Here is a 12,101-nt window from a genome sequence, read left to right on the forward strand (position 1 = left end):
AACTGCTCCTCCATTCAGTAAAAATACCCAGCCCGACTGAGAACGGAAGTTATCTCTATCCGTCTGAAAGCTGGCATCACTGTAACCATCTACTCTCAAAGTATCACTGCCACCAAGCACAAGAACCCAGTCTTTTGTCCTTCGCAAATACTTGAGTATATTCTTAACTGCTATCCAATGAGCTCTACCTGGGTTTCCCTGATAGCGACTGACCATGCTGAAAGCAAATGCCACATCAGGGCGAGTACATGTCATAGCGTACATGATCGATCCGACAGCGGAAGCATAAGGTACACGACTCATGTCATCTATTTCAACATCTGTACTCGGGCATTGAGTCTTACTCAATTTGGTATTGCTCTGGATAGGTAGCTCTCCCTTCTTGGAATTTTCCATACTAAACCTCTTTAGTACCTTATCCAAGTATGTGCTCTGACTAAGTCCAATTAGTCTCTTCTTTCTATCTCTCAATATTCTAATCCCAAGAATATAGGCAGCTTCTCCAAGGTCTTTCATGGCAAAACACTTTCCAAGCCAAGACTTAACTTCTTTCAAGGTTGGAACGTCGTTACCAATGAGTAATATGTCATCGACATACAACACCAGAAAAGTTACTATACTCCCACTAGCCTTGATATACACACAGAACTCATCTTCACTTCTACAGAAACCAAACTCTTTGACTTTCTCATGGAAGCAAAGATTCCAACTGCGAGATGCTTGTTTCAATCCATAAATGGATTTCTCAAGCTTGCACACTCTATTGGGGAACTTTGCATCAACAAAACCCTCCGGCTGACTCATGTAAACATCTTCAGCCAACTTACCATTAAGGAAAGCAGTTTTGACATCCATCTGCCATATTTCGTAATCATGAAAGGCAGCTATGGCGAGCAATATCCTAATAGATTTAATCTTAGCCACTGGCGAGAAGGTCTCATCATAGTCAACCCCTGGGGTTTGAGTGAAACCTTTTGCAACCAGTCGAGCCTTGAATGTGTGTACATTTCCATCCATGTCTGTCTTCTTCTTGAAGATCCATTTGAACCCAACTGTCTTACGACCTGGTGCACTATCAACCAAATTCCAAACTTGGTTGTCATACATGGACTTAATCTCGCTGTCCATTGCCTCTTTCCACTTGGAAGCCTCTGGGCCTGCCATTGCTTCCTTATAAGTGACTGGTTCATCTAAGTTTACCAATGTTCTGTCACTTATGAATGTGTCACCATCTGAAGTAATATGAAAACCATACAACTCAGGTGGCACACTCACCCTAGCGGATCTTCTAAGAGGTAATGAGTTATCGATTGGTTCAACAGGAACTGTTTCCTCTGGTTGAGTGCTAGTATCATCTAAGGTTCCTTCATTGGCTGACTCTTGAATTTCTTCAAGGTCAATAGTGCTCCCACTGTCCTCTTTGAATATGAGCTCTCTTTCAAGAAAGACTCCTCTTCGTGCTACAAAGACCACGTTCTCACTAGGCCTGTAGAACAAATATCCAAAAGACTGCTTTGGGTAACCAATGAAAACACATTTCTAACTTCTAGCTGCTAGCTTGTCGTGAGTCTCTCGTCTTACGAAAGCTTCACAACCCCAGACTTTAATATGTGCTAACGAGGGAACTTTCCCTGTCCACATTTCGTGAGGTGTTTTGGCAACCTTCTTTGTAGGGACAAGATTGAGGATGTGGGCGGCTGTCTCTAAGGCATACCCCCAGAAGTGAATAGGAAGCGAAGCCCGACTCATCATAGAACGAACCATGTCTAACAAGGTTCCATTGCGCCTCGCAGCTACACCATTTAACTGTGGTGTCCTAGGAGGAGTCAATTGTGAGACTATCCCACATTCTTTCAGATAGTCGTTAAACTCGATACTAAGATACTCCCCGCCTCTATCGGATCTAAGTATCTTTATCTTTCTGCCCAATTGATTTTCGACTTCATGCTTAAACTCTTTGAACTTTTCAAAAGTTTCTGACTTATGCTTGATCAAGTAGATATATCCATATCTGCTATAATCGTCAGTGAAAGTCACATAGAATCGATTAGCATCTCTTGTAGTTGATCTGAAGGGCCCACACACATCCGTGTGTATGAGATCCAACAGACCTTCACCTCTTTCACAAGACCCTGTGAATGGTGATTTTGTCATCTTTCCCAAAAGACAAGATTCACACATGTCATCTGACTTTAGGTCAAATGATTCCAACACTCCATCCTTTTGGAGTTGGGCTATGCGTTTCTTGTTGATGTGTCCAAGAGGACAATGCCACAAGCATGCCTTGTCTACACTATTAGACAAGTCAATATTAAGTACACTATTTCCTAGGCTATCAACACAAGTCACTGTTTCATACACACCATTACAAGGTAAAGCTTCAAACATAAAAACACCATTCTTATAAACAGAAATTGAACCATTCAAATCATTAAAAGAATATGTAAAACCTTGTCTGAACAATGCATGAAATGAAATAATGTTTCTCGTCATCTCAGACGAATAGCAACAATTTATTAAATCTAATCTAACATCATTACTAAGCAGAAGCTGATAAACTCCGATCTTGGTTACTGGTGAAGACTTTCTGTTTCCCATGATCAGGTTTATCCTTCCTCGCTCTATCTCCTCACTTTCCTTTAGACCCTGCAAATCAGAACAGATATGAAAACCACATCCTGTATCAAGGACCCATGAACGAGAAGATAATGAGTTATTAGCAGAAATAGTGTAAATACCTGCCGAAGATGGCTTCACTTTGCCATCCTTGATATCTTGCAGATATTGTGGGCAAGATCTCTTCCAATGCCCTTTTTGGTTGCAGTAAAAGCAAACTGCCTCTTTTGGATCAGAAACATGGGGAGTGGAACCATTGGGCTTAGCCTTTGGTCCATTACTAGATGACCCAGCTTGAGCCTTGCTCTTCCAGTTTTGCTTGGGAGGACCTTTCCGCTTTTTCCCCTTTCCCTGTCCAATAGCCAAAACAGGGGCACTCGTAGGTGTGGAGGGTATACTTTTACCCTTCATCCCTGCCTCAGCTGTCTGCAACAAGTTGTGCAATTGGGCCAAGGTCTGCTCAGTATTGTTCAAATGGTAAGTTAGAATAAACTGACCATAACATTCAGGAAGTGAGTTCAAGACCATGTCAATGGCCAATTCCTCATCAAAGTGAATATTGAGCTTGACCAAACGCTCTATGTAGCGTTGCATTCTTTGCACATGTGACACAACCGACTCCCCATCTTTCATCTTGCAAGCCATGAGTGACTTGACTACTTCGAACTTTTCTTGACGAGCTTACTTATGGTACTTTTCCATAAGGTCCTTGTTCATCTCGAAAGGCCAGTAGTCCTCATAGTACCTCTGCAGTTCTGGGGACATAGTTGCCACCATGATGCATGCCACTTTGGTAGCATCATCGTAATGTTTCTTGTAGGCAGCAAGATCTTCAGGAGTAGCTTCATTCTCATCAAGCTCTTTGAGCTCCTTTTCAAGAACATATTCTTTGTTCTCGAAACGAAGAGCCATCTTGATGTTGCGCATCCAATCGTTATAGTTTGAGCCATCCATAACGACTTTGGAGCAGATATTGAGCAAAGAGAAGTTTTGGTTGGAGGAGGACGAAGCAGAAGTGTTTCCAGGAGTAGACATCTGAAAAAAAAAAGGAAGTTTTAGTTAGATTTCAAGATACCTTAATAAAATAACCCAAAGATATAATATCAAGGTTAGGATCCAACTATGAAGATTCACAACTCAGAAATGGGATGCCGAGATCCAAGTGCAAATTTCATAAAGGTAGGTGAATGACGATTCACCAATTCCACCATTAGACGAAACAAACGAAGTGAAATTCCTAATTCTTTTGAGATACATTGAAACTATTCAATGGCATGTTTTAATCTCAGATTATGCTCTTCTATTTGTGACTGGGATGTCGAGGATCACAAACAAGATTTGAATAACCATGCAAATGTGCTTGGTAACCTCATTGTCTTTATCATTAACTATTGATGTGCTGGTAAACCACACACGCTCCATTAAAATGACAATTATGAGATACCCATTACTACTCTTTATTATTGCCTTTTAGTGTGCTGGTTAACCACACACGCTCCACTAACGACCAATAAAGCATAATGTGCAATTTCATGGATTAGCATACTTTTCACATTTTTCCTAAAGTAACTAGAGTTGGGATTTTTGAAAATAATGTTCTAGTACTTTTAATATCATTATACTTTTAATGAGAAGTAGTTGTCCTATCAAATCCGTTCTGCTAACGACCCTCCACTAATCAAGGAAGCGGTGGGTGAGAGTGGACACCCATTCAACTACCATTTTATAGGCAGTTTCCTTATACCCCCCTTATAGATTAGCTTCGTGAATGAGGCATACTAGCGATTTGACTGACCATATTCTTATACATATAATATTAAACCTTTAATTATAATATATATATAAGGTGTGTTTTAAAACTTCTTAAAACTTCAAGGGTTTATATAAATTTCGAAATTTAAGCTGTTAAATTCAAATTTAAATAAACCAATTAACTAGATTTAATATTTATCTATTAATTAACTATTAATCAAATTATTAAATCTTGTAAGGATTATCTAATTAAATTAATCAATTAATTTAATCCTAATCCTTATCCCTCTAATTTCGAAAAATAGGGTAAGGATAATTATCCAATTAATCTAATTAAGTAACAATTATCCAAAAACAAGAAACCCTAGTTATCCTCTTAGCATATTTCGAAATTCATAAGGGAGGAGGCTAGGGTTTTCAAAACCCTAACCCTAATTTCGATTAGGGTTCTTTGGAGGCTAGGGTTTTCGAAAAAAAACCTTTGATCCAAAACCCTAGAAATCGAAAAATTAGCCTTTAGGGTTTAATAGCTATAAACCCTAATTTGCAATTCAACAATTGTAGCAATTCAATTTAAAACAACAATGGCTCTGATACCACTGATGGGATTTAGGTATAACAAATAAACTAGAAACAATTCCTAAGTTCACATGCAACCTACTTTGGATCTATGTTTTAACTATTGAACATACAACTTTGAATTGCAAAACAAGAACCCTAGAGGAGAGAGGCTAATTTCGAAATTAACAAACTAGGGTTTAGGGTTTACATACCTTTCAATTGTTATAGCAAACAATTGATATTCCCTTGATCTTCTTGGAAGCTTTAGCACCACAAGTGTAATGCCTCTAATGGAATCACACCCAAACTAGCAAGAAGGAAAGTAGAAGAGAGAGAGGGGAGGGAGTATGCAATTTCGGCCAGGGTTTCTTCCAAAGAATGAGTACCAAAAACATGAACCAGGAGGCTCCTTATATAGCTGAGGGATCTAGGGTTTAAGGGAAACCCTAGTTATCCTTTGCTTAGGGCCTAAGCAAACCCAAGGGCCTTATCCAAGCCCCTATGGACGAAATTATTAGGGTTTCCCCTAAAGATTTCGTCCACCCTCTTCCAAGGGGGTTCTAGAGCCTTCCACTCAACTATTAGATAATTGCAAACTAGTCCCTGCACCTTATAATTAATTCTTTTAACCCCAAAATCAATTCTGATTAATTTCTGGCTAACAATTAATTAAACATAATGATTTCTAATTAATATATTAATCCATTAACATATTAATAAATCAGTTATATATATATTAATTTATTAATCTTATAAATTAATATCTCTCCTTTCATAATTTCCTAGTCCAGTTGCTAGGTTGAGGGCAACCCAAAAGGACTGTGCTGCTATCAATTCAAGTACATACCAATTATAGTTATGGGCTTAGACACCTAATCCAACATAAACCACACTACTAACCCACCGATACATATCCTAGGATTTCTTAGGCTCCCGAACCCACCCAGTCCTCATCTGCTAAAAGATTCCTAGCAATGTCAACTAGCTACCTTATGAATATAGCCACATGCAATAGAGATCAGATAATCCTTCGAGTAAAAGACTCATCCCTAGAACAGTTAGACTCAAACGAGAGCTGCGCAATAGGGTCAAGTCCATCACTCTGAGATTATCCGGCCTGTGTCCCATGTGACTTAGAATATTCACTTAGTGGCTAACTCACATCACTAGGAGTCCCACAAAGCACAAAGCAATCAACATTCAGACAATGGAAAGTCTAACCAACATACTCCAATCAAACCACTTTATCCTCTAATCAGGAATCTGTACTGACATGAGATTCTAAAGCTCATACAATCAGGCATAACATAAACAGGCCATCCTATCACTGACTAATCAGTACTAGCATGCAGATCTACAAACACATACAATAGGCATATAAGGCATCCTTCCTAGATCCTTAGCCCTAATCTAGCATGCAGTTCTGATAATCATATCATATCATAACATAACATGTATGGGTATCTTGGGGAAAACTTACTTGAGCTCGGCTGATTGCACGTATCACACACCTTGTTCTTTTCAAAGTTCTTTTCTCTTTTCAAATTTTTTTCAAAGCTCTTTTTATAAAAATAATTTTTCTTTTTAAAATTTTCATACCAAGTCCTTAGTTTGAATCCAGACACACCTGAGAGTGTGCCCGAATCCCTCAAACCAAGGATCTGATACCAACTTGTAACATCCCAAAATTGAAGACCAAAAATTTCATTTTTATTTAAGTTATTATAAAACCAACAGTATAAAAACATCCATAAAAATATCTCATGTCAAAACCAAAGTGTCAATAATCAAAACATATTATCATAAAACCATAGCAGAGTGTAATCTCAAAGATCTCATGTGCGGAAAATAGAGTGTGATGCGCTGCAATCGAGCCGCCTCCTTTCCTTTGAAAACGAAGTACCTGAAACCAAAACTGAAAATCGTAAGCACGAAGCTTAGTGAGTTCCCCCATCATACCTCATACCATATAACAAACATACTGTCGGGCAATTCTGGGGTGCCCGACCTACCCTGCCAGGCAAACATACCCTCATACAATATAACAAACATACTGCCAGGCAATTCTGGGGTGCCCGACCTACCATGCCAGACCATTTTGGGTTTCCCGACCTACCATGCCAGATAATTATAGGGTGCCCAACCTACCCTGCCAGGAAATTCTGGGGTGCCTGACCTACCCTCCGGTTTATCTCAACCGGCTACGGGGACTATTTCACCCCTACTACTACCATATAATAACATAGCAATAACATACTTCCAGGAAATTTTGGGGTGCCCGACCTACCCTTCGGTCCTTACGACCGTGACACATGGACTATTCCCCCTACTACCACTATCACATAACATCATATCATTCTAGCACATATAACATATCAGGTAGTAGCAAACCTAGATAATTATCACAAAGACAATCATCTAACATACAACTCCTACTAGTGGGTCGGCATTGTGGTCGTAGACCCACTTCTACTGGAAGGTAACTCACCTCACTCTGCTGAAGTCCATTGTCAGAAATACTTAGCTGCTGTCCTGGAAACTCCCTGGGCTATCAATACCAAAACATCACCCAATTAGCAGTTGGGTTCCAAACCATGGTCCATAATACTTACTTGGGTAAAATAACCATTTTACCCCTGGCCCACAAGTTACTTAGCTAAGGCCCACATCCAAAATAAATCAAGTCTAAAACTCCAAAATCCATAAGAGCCCACCAATGGCTCTCTATTGGCCCAATTTTCCAAATTAGGCCCCAAACCTTACATGTGACAACCCTCTAGCATCCATTCCGAACTTCATAACCCTGTAAGGATCAACCTCGGCCAACGTCAACGTCAAAGTCAACAGTCTGGTCAAAATAAACATTCTGGTTGACTCAACTCGCCGAGTTAGTCCATCAACTCGTCGAGTTCCTGATCCATGAAACTCTAGAAATCTCGATCCTACTCGTTGAGTTCTTTCATAAACTCGTCGAGTTCCTTTTCAAATCGAGTCATGACATTTTACTCACAAGTCGTCGAGTTCCTCCTTGGATTCGTCGAGTTCTCCTTCAAACAAAGTCAGGACAAACCGGAACAACTCTTTGAATTCATCCTTGCACTCGACGAGTTCCTCCGGCTTCAAAACTCAGAGAACCTTAACGACTCATTGAGTCATCTCCTAAGCTCACTGGTTTGCTCCGAATTCAGAAAAGTAGGGAGTCACGATCCAACTCGCCGAGTTTCATGAGCAACTCGTTGAGTTCCTCTTAGCCCTCACTCATTTAGTAGATTCCAATCGAGTCCAATGCTTCTAAATCACAGATCTGGTTCCCTAGGGCTAGCATAACACGTAAAATTGCTAACTTTACGTCCTTACATGGTGTTATTAGCTTGAAACACCAAGAACCAATCTAAAAAGAAGATCTAGGGCATGGAGAAAGGCCATGGGCTACTAAAGCTGGTAACTTTGAGTTCATGAGCTCATATGTGCCTAGATCTGAAGTCACAACTCCACAAAACACTCAAATCCTGAAAGTGACTTCAAAATGGCCCAAAAGTGACAACATACTAACCTAAATGAGTATCTAAGTGATAGGAAGTAAAGGTATAAGCTTTTTTCCTCAAATAAGTATGAAATGAAGCTTGAACTCTAGATCTACTGCCTCTCTCTTGAATCCTCAAGCTTTTCCTTCCTTCTCAAGCTTCAAAGTCACCAAGAACACACAATAATGGCTCCAAAACACTCAAGCGTGGATTAGGGTTTTGTAGCTAAGGTTTATCACGACGGAGGCAGAAAATGAGGCCAACAAGTGGAGAATAGGATGCTTATATAGGGTCCAACTCCAACTCGTCGAGTTGGTCCTCCCCAACTCGGCGAGTAGGTTTCTCAACCCGCGTCCAAACTTATTCCCACTTCTACTCGACGAGTTTGGTGCCTCCAACTCGTCGATTCCCTTTGCAAAAATGAGAATTCTTCTTTAAAATACCTACCAGGAACTGGGCGTTACATAATTATTATTGGTATTGATAACTGCTAAGTGTATGTTTTGAAAATTCTATACGGTTAGGATCTTATAGCCTTAGAATGACATGTTTGGCTCGTTTCCTGTTCTGTATACAATTTGCATGCATAAAGTAGCCGACAGTGAGGGTGGATGCAGAGAGCATGGGTAGTGGTACGAGGACTGAATGTCTGATGATAGTTTCACAGGTTGGAGAGTACCGTAGGGAGAGCCTAGGATGAGATTAGTGACAGGTTTACCTGCTTGCAGATTGTACGGGTGGATAGACTGACTTGTCTGGTGTACGCTGGTTAGATTTACCTTTACCTGAATGCTGATTGCTTTGTGCTTTGTAGGACTCTTATTAATGTGAGTTAGCTACTAAGTGAATATGCTAAGTCACATGTGGCACAGGCTGGATAATCTCAGAGTGATGGACTTGATCCTATTGCATAGCTCTTGTATGAGGCCAACCGTTCTAGGGTTGATACTTTTACTCGAAGGATTATCTGATCTCTGTTGCATGTGACTATATTCATGAGGTAGCTAGTTGACATTAATTGGAATTCTTCAGCAGCTGAGGGCAGGGTGAGGTGGGGAACCTATGAAAGCCTAGGATATGCTCAAATGAGTTTAGTGGGGTGGTTCGGTGAAGTTGGGAACCTAGGGGGAGCCTAGGAGGTGCTACGGTAGATATCGTGTTGCTGTTTAGCAGACATTTAGTATATCAGTGGAGTAAGTGACTTAGAGGATTCAGGAGGATTGCTGGGGAAAGTATGGATAGGTGTGAAAGGTAGTATTGGGCCCGTACTACTGAAAGCACATGATCCATACTCGAATCGGTGAGAGTCTTGTAGAATCTGAGAAGCTTAGGGGAAATGAATTCTTAATTATGCTCCGATCGTGGGGTTATTTGCCTTGAGGGGAAATGAATCTAAGGAGCAGAGTTTGTTCTGGGCGTCGGTGGTGAGCCAGTTAGCAGAAGGACTGCTAGGATTTTGAGTTCGCCTTGGATCTCTTGTATCAGGCGGGAAGGATTGATTGTGCGATTTATTGCACTTTAGAATTGGAGACTATGTCTTGGGAGTAGTTTGTAGCCATTTTAAAGCAGAGGTTTCTCCAGCTATTGTAGTTCAGCCATTGACAATTGAGCTGGTGAGTGTGTCAGGGTGCGAGACCCTGACTGATATGGATCCCAGAGTCGAGGATGAAAGATTGATTAGGAGTACCTCGATGAGAGAGGTTCGGGTCAGGTGAATTTAGTGGAGGATATCGGGCGGAGACCTAAGAGTTCGGATCAGCTTTTGAGAGGCCAGCAAGACGAATCCAGTGCAACGCTTGTGGAAACTGCACGATGGAGCTTCGTTCCAAGGGTTTGGATTGTCATTGGGATCGGAATGAAGTATTACATCATGTCCTCAGGGTGGTCGAGGTAACACAAGAGGAGCTAGTCAGGATTCCTTCAGATGTTTGCGGATATGCTATCTTCTGCCACTTCAGGTGGATATCGGGAATTTGCATCGATTTGGAATTGTGATAAGTTAGATCTTGGGTCAGTTCTATTCTATTGTCTGAGTTAGCAAGGGTTTTCAGATGCCATTCTACATGCCGAGGAGTCTTTGAGAAATCTTCAGACGGACGTATCTAGCAGAGTGGGTTCCGTGTGTACCGTTATTGTTCCGAGTCCTTGTCGGAATCTGTTCTGCGGGAAAGCCCTTTATATTATCATTGTGATCAGGTGGGCGACAAGGAGGTCGACTGTCTGATGATCAGGGCGGAGCGGTGAATGCACCTGCTCTAGTTATTTTGAGGATTACCGACGGACAAGAGGGTAAGGCAGGAGCCCCAACAGAGAGGGGCCACACTTCGTAGTACCAGACAGGGAAGATCGGAACTTCAGCAGGCGAGGGTGCGGGTACGTACCCTTTTTCCTTCTTTCCCACTTTACCTGCACTTGTGGAGGTTATCTTGCATCAGCGTGATGTAAGCGTATCGTGGGGTTGTTATCTCTGTTTGTGGTCGAGTTAATTATATTCAAGAAGGGTTATATTCCATCTGATACCATGAATCTTGGGTGGAGTAGTACGAGGGAATTATTTTTAGTTTTCATTAGCCTTAGTATTTGTGCTTGGAAGAGCAATCGGGATTGCCGAGGGAAGAGAGAGTTGTTGCTGAGGTTTTGGTTAGACCATCATTGATGTTGTTAGGATTCAAGAAAAGTAAGCTAGTTTTCAGGAGTTGTGTTGTTTTTGGGAAGGGTTGCGTATTACGCATTGGCCTTCGTAAGCACCGGTCGTCAGCATATTGATCATTGGAACGTAAGAAGGATTGGGAATCCTTCAATTTGCATGTGCCAAGTGGACTTAGTCGAATCTAAGTGGGGGAGAAAATCCCAGGGAGCCAGAACAGAAGCAAGAGTGAAACTAGGATACGTTTCGCATCCCCTTCGGGGAAAGGAAGGCCGCCCTAGTGGCTAACTGGATATAGGATATTGCGAGATGGGAGATCGGAAAACTCTCCAATATTTGGATCGCGTCCTCTGGACGTCAGATATCAGGCTTTGGGGGAGGGAACCAGGTGGGGTTTCAGTCATAAATTGAGCTTAGTTTGGGTGATTAGTCGAGTGCATGCTAGACCCCGTGTACATTTCGAATTGATAGATTAGGGGTAAGGAATTGGGATGCGGTTGGTTAGGGTCAAAGTGTTGTAATACTACGAGGGAGCCGTAGAATTCACTAATGGTCAGTCAGGGTGAAAGTGTTGTTAGACTGCGGGGGAGCCGTAGCATTCAGTAGCAGCCGAATAGCAGGGAAAGTGTTGTAAGACTGTGGGGGAGCCGTAACATTTACTAGCATCCGGATAGTAGGGAAAGTGATGTAAGACTGCGGGGGAGCCATAGCATTCACTACCAGTCGGAAAGTATGGAAATTGCTGTAAGACTGCGGGGGAGCCGTAATATTCACTAACAGCCGGATAGGGTGGGAAGTGCGGTTAGACTGTGAGATAGTCGTAGAATTCACGGATTCTTTCAGATAATTTAGGCCAGGGTAGGCCAGTTCACAAGGTTGTGGGTAGGCCACAGCCTAATTAGAATCAGGACCGGAAGGATTGTTCGATCAGTTATCCGTGGGCGAGCCCGGATGGTTATGGGAGTTTAGGATGGAACTGGTAGAGACTGTTGAGCCAAGGG

Source organism: Lactuca virosa, chromosome 3 (assembly GCF_052849685.1).
Source record: "Lactuca virosa cultivar CGN04683 chromosome 3, Lactuca_virosa_CGN04683_v6, whole genome shotgun sequence".
Classification (NCBI taxonomy): Eukaryota; Viridiplantae; Streptophyta; class Magnoliopsida; order Asterales; family Asteraceae; genus Lactuca; species Lactuca virosa.